This window comes from Rana temporaria, chromosome 12 (genome assembly GCF_905171775.1).
Source record: "Rana temporaria chromosome 12, aRanTem1.1, whole genome shotgun sequence".
NCBI lineage: Eukaryota > Metazoa > Chordata > Amphibia > Anura > Ranidae > Rana > Rana temporaria.
This window is the reverse complement of record NC_053500.1, coordinates 87,093,889-87,115,803: the sequence shown is the minus strand read 5'-3', so window position 1 is coordinate 87,115,803 and position 21,915 is coordinate 87,093,889. Positions and strand designations below refer to the sequence as shown.

Here is a 21,915-nt window from a genome sequence, read left to right as displayed (position 1 = left end):
GTACCACTCCCTGTATGTGTGGGTCTAGTGAGGCGGAGCGCGTCATCGACAGACGCAAACCCCGCCCCCTCGTGACGTGACCCCACAGCAAGGAGATATGCAGACGTTGCGCCCGTGTATAAACACAACCGCACCTACATAATAGTGCACCAAGGAGGTTCATTGATCTATAAAGGATCACAGGGCAGTTAGTAGGAGTGTGACAGGGAAAAGGAACATAATGGATGGCTGGAACATAGAGAAGTGTATGGAGGGCCTCCTAGTGGTGGGAAACAGCAACTTGAAGTCGCCATCCCAACTATAATCATGGGCTGCTACATAACACAATTCTCATATGTAAGGCGCCACCTAGTGGTCAAAAATGAAAAAATGACCATCTATTCATCCCATATTATTATGCTGTCAAAAATCTACAAAAAATTGATTTTTGGATTATAAAGATGGTGTCGTGGGAGTAAGTAAGAATGGAAAATTCTTCAAAAAACAGAAAAAATAATAACTGATAAATATCTAATATATTACTATTAGTCATATAAATCAGGACTGATTGATGAAAGAGTTAACGTCCCACTCCACATTGAGGCCGTGGGGGACGTAACTCTTCAATTGGTAGATCCAGAAGACTTCAAGTTTTGATACACCCCGAACACTGGGCTCACCTCTCCAGTGGGGGACGAAGTGATCTATAACCTGAAAGGTCGTCCCCTCGATTCTTTTATTATGTTGTTCAAGAAAGTGCCTGGGTACAGTGTGTTTTGTGCACCCCTTCTTGATTTTGGCTATGTGTTCCCCTACCCTTATGGTGAAACTTCTAATAGTGCGGCCCACATATTGTTTCCCACAATGGCAGGTAATAAGATAAACCACGTGTTTAGTAGCACACGTGGAAAATACTTTCATGGGAAACACAAGACCAGTTACTGTTGATGTAAAGATAATTGTTTTTCTCTTATTAGAATTATGTAGGCATACCTTACATTTTCTACAAGGGTGATAGCCTTTAGACAAAGGGAAAAAGGAAATTTTCACTGGAGGGTCTGGTATATTTGGTGCCAGTTGATTTCTTAGAGGGACAGCCCCTCTATAAATCACACCTGCCTGTACAGGAAGAACTGGTCCCAACAAGGGATCATTTTTCAAAACTGCCCAATGTTTTTGAATAATACTTTTAATTTGTCTATGTTGGGTAGAGAAAGTGGTGAAGAACGAGTGTTTAAATTTGTTATCTTGTGCTATTTTGACTTTTTCCACGGTTAATGTGGACCTATCCACTGTAGAGATTTTCTTGATTTCCTCTTCTATGGCCAGATTGCAATATCCCTTATCCACAAACCTTTTTTTCAAAGTTTGTGCCTGGACCTTGAAATCATTTAAATTAGAGCAGTTCCGTCTTAGTCTAAGCATCTGGCTACGAGGTACCGAGCCAAGCCAGGACGGGTGATGGCAACTATCCTGTGGGATGAACCCGTTGCGGTCCGTGCTTTTGAAGTATGTTCTAGTTTTAAGTTGATGGTTTTCAACGAAGATTTCAAGGTCGAGGAAGTGTATACTTAAGGGATTCGCCTCATAGGAGAGACCAATCCCGACTTGATTATCATTCAAGACAGTCATGAAGATATCAAGAGAAGTACGATCCCCTTTCCATAGGAGGAGGATGTCGTCTATATATCGAGCCCACAGAACGATCTCAGGTCGCTCTAGAGCATAGACGACATCCTCCTCCCATTTGGCCATAAAAATATTAGCCAAGCTGGGGGCAAACTTGGCCCCCATCGCTACACCTTTCTGTTGTAAATAAAAGTCACCCCCGTACCAGAAATAGTTGTGAGAAGTTGCGAACCTCAACAGGTCCATGATGAATAACTTCTGTACCAAAGGAATGGTTTCCACTCTATCCAAAAAACAGTCCACAGCTTGGAAGCCTAAATGATGGGCAATACTGGTGTATAAAGATGCCACATCAGCTGTGACTAGTAAAAGATCTTCCGTGTAAGGTACCTCTTGTAATTTGGCAATAGTGTGTCTGGTATCCTTCAGGTAGGAGGGGATATTTTTCACAATAGGTTGGAGATGGTAGTCTATGTACTTCCCTACTCTAGATGTTATTGAGTTGATACCGCTTACAATAGGCCGCCCCGGTGGGCGGGTACTATTTTTGTGTACTTTGGGCAAGTAGTACATGACCGGTATCCGCGGAACTTTAGGCACAAGATAACTCTTCTCTTTGTTATCCAATATTCCCTTTCTAGCCCCAATGTCAATGAGTTTCTTCAACGAAACCTTGAATTTAGAAGTGGGGTTCAAGGGTAATTTGGTATATGTAGAACTGTCCCCCAGAATATTATACATCTCTTCGTTGTAAGCAGTTTTGTCAAGAACCACTATCCCTCCCCCTTTGTCCGCAGGGCGGATCACCAAATCCCTCCTTTCGCATAATGTTCTTAAACCAAGTTTAATATTAGGGTCAGAGTAATTCCTTTTGACAGGAAGTTCTTCCAAATCTTTGATGACCAAATCCCTGAACACTTTGATACTAGGTGCTATTGGACATGAAGGGTTAAAGAGGGAAGGGTTAGAAAGCCCCGTATGTATAATCTGTGTAGAAACCTCTGGGAGATTCGGTCTACAGGGATTGGAAATAAAATACCTTTGAATATTCATTTTTCTCACGAACTTCTGTACATCAATAAATGTATTGAATTTATTGAGAGTTCTAGACGGGACAAATTTTAGGCCCTTGTCTAAAACCACTTTCTCTGCATTAGTGAAATCAGCTGAACTTAAGTTAAAAATTCCCGCCAATGTTATACTCTTCTCCTTTTTCTTCCTGGCCCTCCTCCCCCCTCTCGTCCCCCGTTTCGTTCGTCCCCCCTGGGGAAGTTCTCTGGCCCCCTGTGAAAATCCCCCGGGTGGGTGGACTTGGGCAGACTTTGATTGTAATTATAGGGTGGTCGATCAAAATGATCGTCATCCCTTCCCATATAACCATAATAGGACTCATGGGTCCTAGATGGATGATCATATCGAGGTGTACGTGGTCCACCAGGTGTGCCATATGATCTAGGGGGGTAATTAAAGTATTCCTCTCTTCTGTAGGGCGATCGATCATGATAGGATCTATCTCTTGATCGTTCCTTATAACCCTGTGATTTCCCTTTCGTACCTTTACCCCTCCCCCTGTTTGGGGGTGGGGGACCACCGTTGGAATGGTTTGGAGTTCTGGGCCCTATTCTAGTGGTGTTTTGTCTTATGTCTTTAGGCATAGACACCTGGGTCATGGTTGGTTGTGAAAAGGAAAGGACTTTGGCCTCACTGGTGGAGGGCTGGGATACCTCCATTTCCAAATTGGAAGCATTAACGTTGGAATCAGCGCTTATTTTAGCCTGCCAGCTGAATACTGAACAGGCCTTGTAATCAGCAAAATCCCTTGTATACTTCTTCTGTTTTTTGTTCTTTTGATCTTTTTCTTCCTTCTTTAAGTGGTTCCTCAAATTGGTGGATAAAGTAATATATTCTGTAGTGGATTTGGAAGACAAGAGTTTCTCCTTGATTTCCTTTATTTCTCTATCTAGAGCGGTCATCCTAGTTTTCTTCTTTTCTATTAAAAAGTTCAAAAGGGAAATACCCTTTAAATTAAAAAATTGGAACCAGGATTCTAAGTCTAGGTCCCCCTGTTGGGGGTGTACATCCCACCTTAGTCCCCTGGGAACCATGTCTTCTTTGACATAGTGCTCCAGGAATGCTACATCCCACTGGAGATGCAATTCCGAGGTCATCACATTCCTGAGTCTGAGGAAGAGACCACCAACCTCAGAATCCGTGTTAAGAATGGTGAATACCCCCTCTGTGCTAAACGGTCGACTACTGCGGTAATCAAAAACATCCATTGTAAATTGCAGCAATATAAACAAATCCCAAGATACAGTGAATAAAATATAAATAATAGTGCGCTATATTACAATGTGTTGGTGGAAAAAATATGTGAATCATAAAATGTGTAAGGCTGCCAGCACAACATGGAAAAACTGTGAAACAAAATATAAAGAAAAAATGCGGCGCCAATAAAAACACAAATGCCCTGTGGGGCAAAAATAAATGTAGACTCAGCAAGATCAATGTGATTTGAACAGTGAGTACATAAGGAGTGATCAAAAGGGGCTCCACTACATTTGAAGGTCAATAGGGTGGGTCCCTAGATCACTAAACAGTGAATAATGAGTGTATCAACCCAAACAGCATTCCAGATCAACAGGAACGGTGAAATTCACAATACAAAAAACTGTGCACATGAATAAAAACAAATAACTGTGGTATTCATAAAGTGTCAGTAATATGTGAAATGGACAATGATTGTCATGAACCACAAAGTCCCATTTCCTGCATGTAAATGGCTTGTATTCATAAAGTTTATACAGTCCAAAGGAACATCAATCTTTTTGGTAAGCGGTGTCTTATCTCCAGAAAGAATCAGCAGTAGAAATAAATAAATTGTGCCCTTACCGGATGGAGTAGACCCACATCTCACCGTACGGTGGGGGGTCTTCAAGGCTTGCGTAGGCCGATTGCCTTACAGGGGTAGCTCTCCAGACACTCCTAAAGCGCTTTTCCGGTAGGACCTTTTCACTCTGATTAGACCAGAAATCTGGAACTGGTGATGATGATGATGATGTTCCTGGAGGTAGTTGGAGTTCTCAGGAGATCCAGTGTACCAGTATAAAATTAAAAGAGAAAAGAGAACACCTCCTCATCGCATAAACATTTTTATTTAAAAAACTTCAAAATAAGGACAAGCTCCCAAAAGTCTCAAAGAAGGGGATCTCCCCTCCTACCTGAAGGATACCAGACACACTATTGCCAAATTACAAGAGGTACCTTACTAGTCACAGCTGATGTGGCATCTTTATACACCAGTATTGCCCATCATTAAGGCTTCCAAGCTGTGGACTGTTTTTTGGATAGAGTGGAAACCATTCCTTTGGTACAGAAGTTATTCATCATGGACCTGTTGAGGTTCGCAACTTCTCACAACTATTTCTGGTACGGGGGTGACTTTTATTTACAACAGAAAGGTGTAGCGATGGGGGCCAAGTTTGCCCCCAGCTTGGCTAATATTTTTATGGCCAAATGGGAGGAGGATGTCGTCTATGCTCTAGAGCGACCTGAGATCGTTCTGTGGGCTCGATATATAGACGACATCCTCCTCCTATGGAAAGGGGATCGTACTTCTCTTGATATCTTCATGACTGTCTTGAATGATAATCAAGTCGGGATTGGTCTCTCCTATGAGGCGAATCCCTTAAGTATACACTTCCTCGACCTTGAAATCTTTGTTGAAAACCATCAACTTAAAACTTTTTGTATTGTGAATTTCACCGTTCCTGTTGATCTGGAATGCTGTTTGGGTTGATACACTCATTATTCACTGTTTAGTGATCTAGGGACCCACCCTATTGACCTTCAAATGTAGTGGAGCCCCTTTTGATCACTCCTTATGTACTCACTGTTCAAATCACATTGATCTTGCTGAGTCTACATTTATTTTTGCCCCACAGGGCATTTGTGTTTTTATTGGCGCCGCATTTTTTCTTTATATTTTGTTTCACAGTTTTTCCATGTTGTGCTGGCAGCCTTACACATTTTATGATTCACATATTTTTTCCACCAACACATTGTAATATAGCGCACTATTATTTATATTTTATTCACCATTACCGTTGCCCCCACGATTTCTTTCCCCCTCAATTTCTGTCATAGCATTTCTGCCCTCACGATTTCTGTTTTAGCGTTGCTGCCCCACGATTCCTGTCTGTGTTTGTTTGTCTTGGTGTTGTCATCTCCGCGGTGACTATGTCTCATTGTACTTTGTCCACGTTGCATCTGGGTTGATTAGCTAGTGCTCACATCTCAGGATCTGTCACGTCTTCAGATTCTTACGGGCTGAGGTTTTCGTTTTTAATTGATTTTTGACCACAATTTCCTCGCCTGTATACCATACATCATACGTGCACGTTCATTCTTACACCTATACGATTACCCACCACCGTCCGTGGGTACACTAGCCTTGAGTGTTCAGTTAAATTGCCTGTCTCTGCGCGGCAGGTTACTCAGGCTCACATGCCAGTCACACTGGGTGGGGCTGTCATCGGGTTCATTTATGCGCAGCGGTCTTGATGTTCTGTTCATATATAGGTAGGCTCATAGGGTGTTGTTGTTGCGTGTCTGTTTTCTGTCTTGTCTAGGTTGTATCTGAGCATCACCAGTTCCTGCTTTTCTTCCATTTCTGCTGGTCATTTCATCATCCCTGTGGGTCTGGTCTATCAGTCCTTCTAGTTATGTCTGAGCCATGGGTGTTCCTTGTCGGAGGCGGTGGTGGAATCTCCCATCCCTGATTCTCTGACGTCCCTTCTATGGGTTCTTGCAGCCAAGTCTATCAGGTAGGAACGGGTTTCGTGTGTCGACATGGTCCATGTTAGGTTGTTGCTGCCGTAGCGCATGGGCTTCGTCCTTCTGCTCCGTCAACTTATTTATTAGGTATCCAGCACTTCAGGCTCCTGTCAGTTGTCAATTTTTGCAACTCACCCGCTCATTTTCCACATCAAGTATGGGTAGCTCAGGGGTTGGGGGGTTCCTCACGAAGCTAAGTCGGGCGTCCGGTTGTAGTTCGTGGTTAAGTATGGTTGCAAGGGCTTCTCGGGCCAGTTCTGGTTCAGTTGCCCCCAAGTATCATTGACGCTTCAGGCTCTCGGCTGGGTCGTCGCAGGCAGCAGGCACGAACCAGTCTTTCTCGGGGCATTGGTCGACTTCAGGGGCTGCTTCACGCGTTCGCCAGAGGCTTCCTTCTTTTCACAGGTCATGAGTCGGTAGCTTCTCCGGTCATAACGGCTACTTATCGGGTATGCTTATGGTTGCCATCCGGGCGCGTGCTGCTTTTCTTCTTGGTCGCTCATCTACCCCCTCTCCACCTAAATATGGGTCTTTTTGCCCTCTTTCAGGCGTACCTACGGCGGGCCAAATGGGCACAATCCAGGCCATTGGTTATTAGGGTTATCGCATCCCTTACTCGAAGACTTGAAGACTCTGACTACAAGTAAGAAGGCTGGCCGCAGGCCAGCCTGTATTTGTGGGAGGAGTCTGAGGCTATTTAAGACTCCCTCCCGGTCAGGGCTGGGTCGCGGTGGATTTCTGGGTCCCACCCACCCATTCCCTCAGCTTTCTCATATTCTCATTCTACTTTTTCTTATTCAGGGTATGCCCTCTTTCAGGCGTACCTACGGCGGGCCAAATGGGCACAATCCAGGCCATTGGTTATTAGGGTTATCGCATCCCTTACTCGAAGACTTGAAGACTCTGACTACAAATAGCTCTGTCTCAGTTTTTTCCGAAGACACAAGTAGAGCAATAAACTCTCATCAGGACATAGAAAGTTTGCAGAATGACCTGAATAAAATAATGGAGCGAGCAGACAAATGGCAAATTTTTATTGTGTTTATTGTGGAGAAATGTTAAGTAATACATTTGGTGGTAAAAAACACAAATGCAAATGATTCACTAGATGGAAAACCTCTTTGAGAATCAAGGATAGAGAAGGATCTAGGGGTGCTAATAAATGACAGATTGAGTAATAGCATGCAATGTCAAGCTGCAACTAACAAAGCAGGCAGAATTTTAGCATGCATAAAAAAGAGGATATACTCCAGGGATAAAACTATAATCCTGACGCTTTATAAAACCCTGGTTAGGCCACATCTGGAGTATTCTGCTGCAAACATTAAATGTATTCTTGCTGGAGATGCAACGTTTGAGAGGGGACATGATAGAGATCTACAAATACCTCAATGGTGATCCCAGCATAGGAAAAAAAACTATTCAATGGGAGTGTATGAGGACACAGGGCCACACAATGAGATTGGAAGAGAAGCGGTTTGGATGTGGAACTCTTGGATGTATTTCTTAAAAAACACAACATACAGGGATATGGGAAATCATTATAGACCCAGACACACACACCTACACCAGTTGAACTGGATGGACTATTGTCTTTTTTCAGCCTTTCCTACTATGTAACTATGTAAGTTTATTCAATAACCGAAGACCCCTACAATTTTAATCAAATGCCATGCAGTTAGGTTATCATTATTTATTAGTGACTTAAAGAATATATAAACCCAACAATTCATATTCCTGATATGTGCCTGCTGTACCATGTACTTGTATAGGAAAGGTATCCAGTTCTCTTTGTATTGCTTCCTTCATGTGAAGTTCCTGGTGTTCCTACCAGCCCCTCTGCTTTCCTATCAAAAACTGTCCATGCTAGGCATGAGAGCACAGTGTGGTCAGTTCTCTAGCTGTGCTGGCTCTCCTCCAATGATCAGACTTGTTTGATATTTGAGGAGCTTAGTCATAATCTACTTACAATAAATATCTTTTCAGTGCCCCCCTTGGCCAGACACTGATATACCCCGAACGCCAATCAGCATCCTCAGCATGTGCTCACCAAGAATATACAAAGTGCCCTCACTTGAGAGGTAAGTGGAATTACCTTTGTAACTTACTGTTCTACAAAGAGTGCCAGGAAAGGCACAGTTAATGAAGCAGCCTGTCTTTAAAGCAAATAACTACATTTTGTAAATCTGTATGAATACATTTCTGATATGTAGTATTTCTGAATTAAGAACTGTCACTGCTGGCAAACATCACAGCAAACAGCGGAGGAAGGGTGGAGAATGGTGACAGCAAGTCTTTAAAGTGGGGCTGTGAGGAGATATGGAAACTGCTGTTCCCCAATCTCATCAGTTTATACCGAACAGTAAAAAAAAACGTTCAGTTTTTGCTGGTTAAGGTGGTTGTGGTGCGTCCCCTTTCAGATGAATGGGCTTAGTTCGGTGGTCACATTAAGTGGCCGTGTTGGGGAATTATTTTTGCCACGCTGCAGTGCAAAGCATTGTGGCTGCAGAGTTTATACACCCCCCTTTGCTGCATTGCCGCTTGTGTAAATATAGCCTTAATTTGCTGATCTGGGCATTGTACGGCCATGTGAATGAGGACATTCCAGCAGGTGTTGAAGGCAGCCACTTCTTGTGACTCCTGGCTGGTTTTCCCTATCTCCTGGGCACTTTTTGCTGGGTCTGCCTCCCAGGAGTGGAAGAACTGCTCTCAAGCCTCACACTGGGCTCCATTCACAGAACCAGATCGCATGCTGTATTTAGGTGTTTTCCCAAATACCGCATACGGTCCTGAAAATTTTAATTCACTACTGCTTTATGTGGTATTTACCACATCAAGTAAAAACGCTTAGTAAATACTGCATGAAACAGGAGTGAAAGTCAATTCACAATTTTTTATTTTTTTTAAATTGCATGTCCTAAATAAGTAGTGGTCCCGGCATGCAATATTTAACCACTTACCGAATGACAGCTACAGCGCGGCCTGCTAGTTCTGGGGGGACTCCTGTGATTGCAGCCGCTGTGGGGTACGGGTGGCGCACTCTGTGATCAGTGTTCAGAGGACACTGCTGATCACAGATTGAGGTTAAAGAGCCAATCAGCAGATGTAATTAGAAGCCGGTTATCTGTACTCCTTTCCTCATGCTGATAGCAAGGAGAAGAGAGCCGATAACTGGCTTCCCTAAAAGGGATTATCAGTGCAGTCCCAACAATGTCACCTACCAGTGCCTCCGCATCAGTGCAGCCTCATCAGCGCACATCAGTGAATGAGAAAAATTACCTGTTTGCAAAATTTTATAACAAACTATAAAAAGTTTTATTTTTCTTATTCCTTTGTTTTTTTTGCAAAATTTTCGATTCTTATTTGTTTATTTAGCAAAAAAAAAATCAGTGGTGATTAATTACCACCAAAAGAAAGCTCTATTTGTGGGGAAAAATGTTAAAAATGTCATTTTGGTGCAGTTGCATGAGCACACAATTTTCATTCAAAGTGCGACAGCGCTGACAGGTGAAAATTGGCCTGGGCAGGAAGAGGGTAAAAGTGCCCAGTAGGCAAGTGGTTAAGGAATCGGCAGCCACCACCATCCTTTACAACCAGTATACAACCGCTGACAGATGAAAGTAAGAATCACAATTGCCTGTGTTCTGTCGAGAAGTGCCCGCTATCAAGAATTGCCCAGGATGTACTGCGCATGCGCCAAACAGGACTGCACAACAGACGTAACCATGGCGCATGCGCACATCGTAGGAGGCATCCTTTAATGGGAGATACCATTTCACGGGCGCAATTGAAACCTATATAAATAGCAGGGGGATACCTTAGTTCTCAGATTGTGTATCGCTGCTGCTGGAGGGCCGCCCGCCCTGCAACAAAGACAAAATGGAACCATCAGCACACTGTAAAGCCACCCTGCAACAGCGAGGCACAATCTGAGAACTACAGTCTCCCCCCGCTGTTTGTATAGATTTTAATTGTGCCCGTGAAATGGTATCTTCCACCAAGAGATACCACCTACGATGTGCACATGCGCTATCAGCTGTTGTGCAGTCCTGTACGGCGCATGCGCAGTACAGTCCAGGCACTTCTCAATAGCGGGCACTTCTCGACATAACACCAACAATTAAAAAATCGTCAAACAAACAGCATGACCGTTCAGGTCTGGTATGGACTTTGAAGGGACCCCCCACACCAAAATTAAATAGAAAAAATGGCATGTTGATAGGGTCAAGGCCCTCTTCCCCACAACCCTGGCCGGTGATTGTGGGGGTCTGCGGGCGGGAAGCTTATCAGAATCTGGAAGCCCCCTTTAACAAGGGGGGGAAGCAATATCCCAGGTTTTTGACAAGTCCGCCTGCTTCTTAACAACCATGTTTAGTGGTTAAGGATGTGGGTGGGCGTCCGCCAGCTCCTTATTGCCTCCTATTTTTTTATGTGAATAAATACGCTGACTACAGCAAGCGTTACATTACCGCGTGTGTTCACTACTAAAATACTGCATGACTTCATAAAATAACCCATGCAGTATTTTAGTAGGGTTTTTTAGACGCACAATAAGCCTAGTGCTGGAGGACTAATGGGCTAAAAAACACTGGGAAAATGTCCATAAAATTTCATAAAGTCCAAGCAATTAACATGTTGGGGGTGAACACTGAAGACCTGTGGCAGCACCTTTAAGAGCGATAGCAGACTCTGTAAAAACAAGTAGAAAATGGAAGGGGCGCCAGACTAAGTGCAGTGGTTACATAATGGGTTTGATAAAACACAGTAAAAATTGACAACTCACATTTGAGTAGTGTGAGGATGGGACCCTGTGCTGTGGGAGAAATGGCTGCTTTACGCCATATTCTGGAGAGAAACACACGTTAATGGGTCAGCTGTGTTTTGGGCTTTTTAAGTCTGACCTGATCAGCATTCAGGGCCCCACCCTACAGACAGGAGGTCTGTTCCTGGGAGCCAGGTGAGCTCCCATATCTCTGAGAGAAGAGAGAGGCTGCATGGGTTGCAGCTAGAAGCTGTGTGTGGACAAGTCGCTGTGTGCGACTGTTGATTTTTTGCAAGATACAGGAATGATGAAACCCCCCTGCGAGGGCAGCTTTTGTATCTGTGAACTTTGATGTTTTTAAATAAAAGTGGGCTACCAGGCCTTTATAACTCAGTATTGGACTGGCGTACTCACTGAAAAACGCACCTACCGTTGGAGTCTGATCCCTTAATCTTACATATGGTGGAGGTATTGCTATGGGCAGTTTGGAAGAGTTCCAGATCCACGCATACCAACAAACAGTGAGTAGAAAGCAACCGTGTGTTTTTGGCAGCAATGCTATGATGAACAGCCAATATGAACTGGAAGTTAAAAGTTTTCTGCTGTGAACTTCTGTTAGCTGTGTGTGGCAGTCAGGAGAACTGCATTGCACAGGAGTTCAATTAATGGACTGTGTCTTCATACAGGTGGTATACCTGTGGAAGTGAGCTCTGAGAAGACATATCCATTTGGGAACGCCCAGTGAATGGATGGTTCGAGTGGAATCGCAGAGAGTGAAGTCTGCATGTAAAAGTGTGCTGTTTTGCAAGTCTTGGAGACCGTATACCAACATTTTTCCTGTGTTAAGAAGGAACTGTGTTATAAACCATTGCCCTGTTTGCAGCGATGGGAAGGTCAAATCGCAAACAGAAAGCAATATTTGCTGAAATGAGAGACAGGACTTTGTGGCTGGAGGGTTTGTTGCCGACAGAACAAGCCCCAGACTCGTGCAAAAAGCACCAAGCCAAAGGGAAAGTTCATGCTGTTGCCCCTAGCAACGCTGGTGCAGGCCGGCCAGCTATAAAGGTGAAACGTTTTGAAAGCCAGGTGCGCTGTTTGCAATGCAGTGAGTGGGGGCATGAAGTTTCCAAATGTCCCAGGCTTCAGAAAAGCAAAGGTATGAGAAGCCTGCTCTGAATGTAAAGAGTGAGCATATGGGTGCAGTTGCCCATAGCAACGCCTATGATGTCAGGTCAGTGGACCGCAAGACAAGGATATTGCCTACAGAGAGTACTGGCAAGTTTAAAGCAACGCCGCTTCATGGAGAGAGAAGTCCTACGTGTGTCGGAAAGCCAGCTGGGAGAGCACCGTTTCCGTTTGCCAACCGGAGAAAATGTGTCAGATGCAAGTGAAATTCTGCGGGTTGGGAGAGTGTCATCTCCCTTAGCAACAGGAGAAAGTCGCCGAACGCCATGCCTGGAATGTGGTCAGTTGGGGCACGGCATATTTTCTTGCCCTAGATTCTGGGGTGCAGTTAAAAGTGAAGTTGCTGAGCAGAACTCTTTGTCGGTGGGCCAAGGTTCCCTTTCAGATGTTTTTGCAGTCACCCCTGGCAACAAGAAGTCTTCTGTTGTGTCTGCAGGGGGTGCTAAACAGTGGGAGATGCCTGCTGTGATTTCATCCTGTGGCCACCAGGGGGGAGTTCGCCAGTAACTATACAACTGAGAGAAAGCGCCCTCAAAGGAAGATAGCCGGTAACTCTACAGGATATGGTAAGCTTGTTACAGTTTGTGATCCAAGTGAAGAAGCAGGGTGCCCGGTGAGCAGATCTGCAGACGGTGTAAAGATGGACTTGCTGCAGTGTGTTACCCAGATCAGTGGGGAGACACACGTTAAAACCCTCTTTGCAGCAAGGTCAAAGACTGAAAAAAATCTATGGACTATGGGTGCACCTAAGGTAGTCCAGCAGAATGTTGAGAGAGATATGTTAGGGGTGACCAAAACAGTTGGTGTGTCATGTTGCCTAGCGATAGAGACAGCTGCTGCGGAGTTGCCAAGGGAAACCGCCAAGGAGCCTGTATTGGTAAGGCAAGGGGTTTCCCAGGACAACTGTGAAGCCGCCCTAGTGGGAAAAATAGTTCCTTTGGAGAGGAAGGGTGTGGTGTTGATCTCAGATGGTTTGGTTGCCAAAGGTAACCATGTGGGGGTTGGTGAACCTGAGAAACAAATGTTGTTGGTTAATGCTGAGTCAGGTAGTGAGAGCGGTCAGTCCCTGACAGACCCAGTGGAAGTAGGTCCCCAACAGTCCCAGTAGAGTAGGTCCGTGGGAGGAAAAAGAAGGATCTTGAGGCCAGCAGATAGAAGGGGTAGAAACATTAGTGGGAGCCCACGGTTCAGGAAGAAGTGCTGGTGGAAGCACACCCGGAAGAAGATGTCGGTGGAGTGCCCCTTTAGAGAAAAGGTTGGGCAGGTTAGGACTCCTGCTGCTGATAGTTGGCACAGAGGCGCCACGGTGAAGTGTTGGTGGAAACATACCCGGAAAAAATGGGCCTACGCAGCCTATGGCTGGCCTGGAGGTGTCCCATTTGTGGTGGGGGGTCTATGTGTTCCTCCCTCCGGTTCGAAACAGAAGGGGAGGATATGTGAGGATGGGACCCTGTGCTGTGGGAGAAATGGCTGCTTTACGCCAAATTCTGGAGAGAAACACACGTTAATGGGTCAGCTGTTTTTTGGGCTTTTTAAGTCTGACCTGAACAGCATTCAGGGCCCCACCCTACAGACAAGAGGTATGTTCCTGGGAGCCAGGTGAGCTCCCATATCTCTGAGAGAAGAGAGAGGCTGCATGGGTTGCAGCTAGAAGCTGTGTGCTTCAAGAGGATAAAACACTGTGTGCGGATAAGTCGCTGTGTGTGAATCAGACGCTGTGTGCGACTGTTGATTTTTTGCAAGATACAGGAATGATGAAACCCCCCTGCGAGGGCAGCTTTTGTATCTGTGAACTTTGATGTTTTCAAATAAAAGTGGGCTACCAGGCCCTTAAAAACTCAGTATTGGACTGGCGTACTCACTGAAAAACGCACCTACCATTGGAGTCTGATCCCCCAATCTTACAGTAGATAAAAACAAGCATGTAGATGGATTGCACAGCTGGGATCAAGGGTTTCCCTGGTATGCTAGCATCGACATCTTGTAGCAAGGTGGTAAAGTAGCCTGGGCCAGAGGGGAAAGCCGTGGGTTACGCTGATACTGAAACTGACTTCAGAGGGGAACGTGATGCTGTGGATGGGCAGTAACGCATTTCAAAACCTCCTGTTTCTTCTTCAGACCTGATTAGATGGATTACTAGACAATCTAATATAGGCAAAAAGCCAGAGCGGGTTTAGATGCAACCAATTGGCTCTGGCATCACCAGTATTCAGGCAACCTGACAACTGGGACTGCAGAGATCAGCAGTGGACAAATTGAAATGCTGTAGCATAGCTGAAGGTGCCTACTGACAATGTTAATTGCGAACACAAATTATGCCCCGTACACACGATCGGATTTTTCGTTGGAAAAACCTTGCATGTTTTTTCCGACAGAATTCCGCTCAAGCTTGGCTTGCATACACACGGTCACACAAGTTCTCCGAACTTTCGTCCATCAAGAACGCAGTGACGTACAATACTACGACGAGCCGAGAATGCGTCAAATTGTTTCTGAGCATGCGTCGGAATTTTGCGCGTCGGAATTGCTACAGGCAATCGGATTTTGCTTTAGGAATTTTTTCCGTCTGAAAAATAGAGAACCAGCTCTCAATCTTTTGTTGGGGAAATTCTGACAGCAAAAGTTCAACGGAGCATACACACGGTCGGAATTTCTGTTCAAAAGCTCACATCAGACTTTTGCTGTCAGAAAATCCGATCGTGAATACGGGGCATAACAAAAAATAAAAGTTTGTTGTCTCTATCAATCAGCCCAGCCACCATCTTTCTCATGGAAACATCTTGTCCTCACTCAAACCTGCTATGCCACCTATAATAGCAGAAACCTTGCTTTATATTATCCATAATAAGTAATTGAGCATCCACTATCCATGGCAACACAGCACAAGCACAGAAGCTTTGATGACTAGATTACAGATGAAACTAAATAAAATTCCTCCTTTCTGGAAAGTCAGCTTTACCTATTGCCATATTTTATGGTTTTAATGTTTCATATTTATTAAAATATTAGAATTTATTGTCAGTGTTAGAAGCTGTGGTTTTATCATGCTATATTCCAACAAGCAGCCACCTACCAACAGTTCACCTGTTAAACCTTTTTTCATTATTTCTGCTCCTAGAATCTGCACATCTCCAGTATGTACATCAGACAGCTCTACAGAGTGTTTTGAGGTGAGTTAAAGACTAGGGGGTAGATTCAGAGAGAAGATACGACGGCGTATCTCCAGATACGCCGTCGTATCTCTGAGTGTGCGGGGTAGTATCTATGCGCCTGATTCATAGAATCAGTTACGCATAGATTTCCCTAAGGGCCCTTTCACACTGGGGCATTTTTCAAGCGCTTTAGCGTTAAAAAAAGCGCCTGTAAAACGCCTGAAAGAAGCTGCATCTGCAATCCCAATGTGAAAGCTTGAGTGCTTTCACACTAAAGCGCCTGAAAAACACCCCAGTGTGAAAGTGGTCTTAGCGTTAAAAAAAGCGCCTGAAAGAAGCTGCATCTGCAATCCCAATGTGAAAGCCTGAGTGCTTTCACACTGAGGCGCTGAGCTGGCAGGGCGTCAAAAAAAGTCCTGCATGCAGCTTCTTTGCAGCGCTTTAGGAGCGGTTAATACACCGCTCCTAAAGCCCCCTTCCCATTGAGGAAGCTTTTTTTAACGCCAAAGCGCCTGAAAAGCGCCTCAGTGTGAAAGGGGTCTTAGATCCAACCGGCGTAATTGTCTTACGCCGTCGTATCTTAGGCTGCATACCTACGCTGGCTGCTAGGTGCCGCTTCCGTATATTTAGGCGAGGAATATGCAAATGAGCTAGATACGCCGATTCAGAAACGTACGTCTGGCCGGCGCATTTTTTTACGTCGTTTACGTTAGGCTTTTTTCGGCGTATAGTTACCCCTGCTATATGAGGCGTATCCTATGTTAAGTATGGCCGTCTTTCCCGCGTCGAGTTTTGAAAATTTTACGTCCTTTGCGTAAGTCGTTCGCGAATAGGGCTGGACGTAATTTACGTTCACGTCGAAAGCATGACGATTTGCGGCGGAAATTCGAGCATGCGCACTGGGAGTGTTTCACGAACGGCGCATGCCGTTCGTGGATTGGATGGGTGATCTGTCTATCAAAGTTTCCCGGACAAGGGGAGGGGCTGTATATGACATTAGCAGCGGGGAACACAGCTGTTGAATTGAAAGCTGTCATGTTCCCCGCGGTTTTAACAATGCGGCGGCTCCTCTCCTATACAGCAAAGGTTGTCTGCAATAGTGTAGGGGGGGGGGGGACTGGACTGGACTCTGGCTGCAATAGTGTGGAGGGGGGACTGGACTCTGGCTGCAATAGTGTGGAGGGGGGACTGGACTCTGGCTGCAATAGTGTGGAGGGGGGACTGGACTCTGGCTGCAATAGTGTGGAGGGGGGGGGGGACTGGACTCTGGCTGCAATAGTGTGTGGGGGGACTGGGCTCGACTCTGGCTGCAATAGTGTGTGGGGGGGGGGGACTGGACTCTGGCTGCAATAGTGTGTGGGGGGGGGGGACTGGACTCTGGCTGCAATAGTGTGGGGGGGGGGACTGGACTCTGGCTGCAATAGTGTGGGGGGAAGGAACTGGACTCTGGCTGCAATAGTGTGGAGGGGGGACTGGACTGGACTCTGGCTGCAATAGTGTGGGGATGGGCTGGACTCTGGCTGCAATAGTGTGGGGGGGACTCTGGCTGCAATAGTGGGGGGGGGGCGCTGGACTCTGGCTGCAATAGTGTGGGGGGGGGGACTGGACTCTGGCTGCAATAGTGTGGGGGGGGGAACTGGACTCTGGCTGCAATAGTGTGGGGGGGGGACTCTGGCTGCAATAGTGGGGGGGGGGGGACTCTGGCTGCAAAGTGGGGGACACATGCTGCTACACTTGAGACCTGGCTAGTAGCTCAGGACTTGAAATTTTGAGCCATATATATAGAGATAGAGATATACTGTGTGTATATATATATATATATATATATATATATATATATATATATATATATATATATATATATATATATATATATATATATATATATATATATATATATATGTATGTGTGTGTGTACTGTGGTCAATAAGTGATTAAAGGTTATACTAACCCACACCACCACTGCTCCCAGATCCTCACCAAGTGGCCTGCTTAGTGCTGTTCCAAAGACCTTACTGTGCATGTCAGTAGAAAGCCTGCCTGTCAGCCTGTTTGAATCAATATGCTATCTTGTCGCTATGAAACAACATACACTTCAATGTTAATCAATATACTTTCCTTGTGGCATTGACATACATTGGTTCCTTAGTGACATTAGGTGAGCTGATCTCAGGCACTTCTGAGATCATCTATACTTTCAATTTTTTTTTTATATATATAAATTCCCTTACCGTTAGTGTGTTGTATTCCCCCTACAGCGTCTTAGTCCTTCTGCATCTATCAGTGACACTCAGCAGTGGCTTTTGAGAAACCGGTTCTCCAATTACTGTCGAACATTTTCTAACTTCACAGGTAAAATTATAAAGTTGCTTTTATTGGATTTGTTCTTTTTAGGACTAATGAGTGCCCAGTTTACCCTTGAGTACTCTAAGTGCAACATCCCTATACCAGAAATTAGGAACTTAGCTGTTGCTCCCCTTTGCATCAAATCAAACAGCAATGACTAATAAAGACAATTGTCAGTGATCATAAAAGTCCAATTATAAGCCAACCAGCAGTACTAACCATACTTAAAAAGTTTGCCAACTTTGTTGCAGATTAATACTTGTTTCTGCTCTGAAGAAAAAGTTGTTTGTTCTACTATGTATTTTAGATATTGCTGTTGTCGGGGAGTGACTTTTTCATTATTAATCAGCTAATGCACTTGCAGTGTTCTAATAAGGAGTGGCAGGTGTCTGCATTCCTTTAGAAGTGACCATTAGAAGCATCTCACCAAAACTGTAGCTAATATTGCAGGGAATGCTTAAAGCCTGACTTGTATATTAGTGCAGGAAATTGCATTTCTGGGGGCATTCTGTCTGTGTACAGAACCTCTCTCCAGGTTCCCATATTGCATTGAGTTTTACAAATAATTACTGAGCTGCAGATTCAAAAAGATATGGGTGGACCCTGTTCTTGTCCTGGGCTGCTACCACTTTAATAGTGCCAGGAGGAAGCACTAGCCAGATAGTAGATTATTCAATGTGTACGAAGGAACGCCTCGTACAAGAGTTCATTACACTTGAAGGACTTTTTGAAACATTTAATTACTATGAGCTATCTAATACAGCCAACGTGTTTTAGGGGAAAAAGCCTTCTGCTTTTCCAGGGCTTGAGATGTTAAAGAGGAAGTAAACCCTCTCTTAAAAAAAAAAAAAAAACCCTGCAAGACAAAGGCATATTGAGCTAGAATGCATAGCATACTAGCTCATTATGAATTACTTACCTGAGAACGAAGCCCCCACAGCGGTCCTCCGACACCTCCTCTGTCACCGCCATGATACCCGGAGTGACTTCCAGGTATCGCTGCTCCGGCGCTGTGACCGGAGCAGCGATGACGTCACTCCCGCACATGTGCGCTGGAGCCGTCACTAACGGTATGATGCCGTTAGTAGCGGCATGCTCAGTGCTCCTGCGCACCGTTGTCTACGGCGCATGCGCCGTAGACATCGTGCCGTCTTTCTTGGAAATATCTCCTTATCCGTGTAGGTTTAGGAGATATTTCTTGCACTTACAGGTAAGCCTTAATGTAGGCTTACCTGTAGGTCAAAGTGGTCTGTAAGGTTTTACAACCACTTTAATAAAAACACAACAGAATGCACAATGTAGCCTGTGTTAAGGCTTGATGAAGATGCAGGTTAGGTGGAAACTGCTGCATACTGTCACAGCTAAATTTGGTCCTCAGTAAATATTATGGTTTGGTTATGCAGGAATTTACACAGCACAGGCCTCAGGGCCTGCATACTAAGCAAGCTGTACAACTGGTGGATTACAGAGAACTAAACTTTCTAATCTTGGCACAGTTTTCTGGTTAACATTGATAACTCAGATTGCTTTGAGTGGTTGCTTGGATTTGCTGTTTGATAACAATGTTGATAACTCAATCCTTAGGGGCAGATCTCTTGAAGTTATCTCGCAGGGACCTCACTCAAATATGTGGAGTAGCTGATGGCATCCGTCTGTCCCATGCACTGACAGCAAGGTGGGTACAACTGAAGCTTTACAAGACTGCAGACAGAAAGCAATGTGATGTTAAAGCGATAGTAGAGCCTGCTTTGTTATTTTTACCTACAGGTAAGCTGATAAGGCTTACCTGTAGGTAAAATGAATATCTCCTAAACGTGTGCTGTCTAGGACATATTTACCCTGCATGCAGCTGCTGACATCACTATGAAGGTCCGACATGGTATTCTCCTTGCCGAAAACCAAGGCTCTTTGCCGGAACCGAGGCTTCCGTGCACTTGCGCAGGGAGTGATATTGCAGCTTCGGCCACTCGCAGCACCAGAGTCCACAAACCCAGAAGAAAGGTGGGGGGAAGATGTCAGCCCTCTCAGCTGTGACTGTGTCCCGCTTGAAGGGTTTGATTCTAAGGCAAGTATTTTTTTTTTTTTCTACCGCTTTAAAGAAAATGTATTCTCTGAGAAATGTAAACAAACAAGTACTGGATGAAAACCCTGCCTAACAGTACAGCTCAGCGCTTGGAAACAAGCTACAAAGATCTACAGAGCAAAGGTCAGATACGTTTACCAATATGTAGCAGCTGCTTCAAATAAAACATAAAATGTGCAGAAGCAGAAATATAAAACTTAGTATAAAAAGTCCACAATAGTCCTGCAGCAGCACTGCAATCAAACTAGCGTTTGAAAAAGTTCATATAAATGACAGTTGGTGTAGCAGACAGGAATGGCAGTGATTGGTTAATGGTCCTAGCATAAGTGCTCCTTTCACCAAGGGATGTTCACCACATGGGGGGATAATTCCCCTTATGGGGATGCACTCACCCAATGTAAGATCACTATAGGCATTCAATACACATCCACTTCCACAGTCTGTGCTCTCCACCTCAGATTAACTTGATATATGGTTCCGTGATCACATGTGAGGAAAATAAAGATCCATATAGAGCAGTACCGTTTGAAAATTGTAATGCCCCAAATGATACCCCCTTTACATGAATGCATACCAAAAATAAGTAAAAACAGGCAAATGTATTGTGCGATTGCTCAAACTAACTTGACCCTGAAGACTGCTGTTTCCAAGTTCCTTCAGCGTCCTACTGGTTTAGGTCCGTGGAGCGCACACATCACTTCCGGTTTGGTCGATGAGGAGTCCCTGCCTGGAGCGTTTCATCACTTCCTGACTTCGTCTGAGGGTGTGACTCCCCATCGTACCAACCGGCTATAAGTATACATCGGTTCCGCCACTTCAGTGACGTCCGACGCACTCGCGTGCGTTCGACGTCATCACGCCCACACGGTCAATGGTAATCGCCATGCCAGGCTGAGGGCGGAAGTAAAAATGGCCCGTTCTCCTGTGATGCATATCGTATCTGCTCACACTGCGCAAGTCAGCTAAAATGCACAGAGAGATCGGCCGTCATCACAGGGAACCACTATGGGGCAAAAGATTACCTATTAAAAAGATAGCATATTAAACATGTGTGTAATCAAACACCTAAAATCACAGATATATGCACACATCTGAATAAACACCGTCTATAGTGAAAACAGTCATATAAATAAGAGACAGATCCCATTTATATAATGTTGTACAGGCATATGTATATGCAGTAAGATGATATTTAATGGGTTGACATATCGTCCCGCTTGCTGCCCCCTAGCTGTTCAGAGGAATGGTAACCTAATTCAACCCCTTTGTCCCCATATGTTCCTATTTAGCTCAGGTTTCCTATTGTAAATTGTATCACCAAACCGTACCTTATGTATACAGTGTGAATGAAGTCGATATTGTTTATATATATCTCCGACTTTCCGAATCTCTATATAAACTGTAAACTGATGAACTGCACAACTATTAAAACCGTCTGGCTGGGATTAATTAAGTAGGCTAGGCAGGCTGGGTTCTTAGGCAAAGTCGGCTCGGATTTAAAAGCAAGAAATTAAAAAGCAAGGAATTAAAAATTTGGGAGAAAATATCTAAAAGACAGATAAAATATCAGATAAATGTAAGATACAAAATGTGGGATAAAATAAAGGGCTTCAAGTGAAAAAATCACGTAAAAAACATTAAGTATCGCTGATAAAACAGTTAAAAAATGTCCAGTTCTACATTCAAGCCTTTGGGTACTAAAACATTGGTTAAAAATATACATTTGGTCTCCCGTTTGGATAGCTCACGAACTCTATGTGAGCCTCTCCAATGTTGTTCGAGATGTTCAAGTCCCCAAAATTCTAGGCCAGATGGATCCCGATTGTGTTTGAGTTTAAAATGCAGCGAGACATTGTGGTCCTTAAAACCAATTTTGATGTTGTGGATATGTTCAGCTATCCTTATCCTTAACAGTCTTTTGGTGCGCCCTATATAGAGGAGTA

At 44.5% G+C, this 21,915-nt stretch overlaps 1 pseudogene; it reads left to right on the top strand.

The window, feature by feature from the left end:
• Window positions 1-21,915, top strand: part of LOC120919507 — a 334,252-nt pseudogene that overhangs the window by 144,628 nt on the left and 167,709 nt on the right.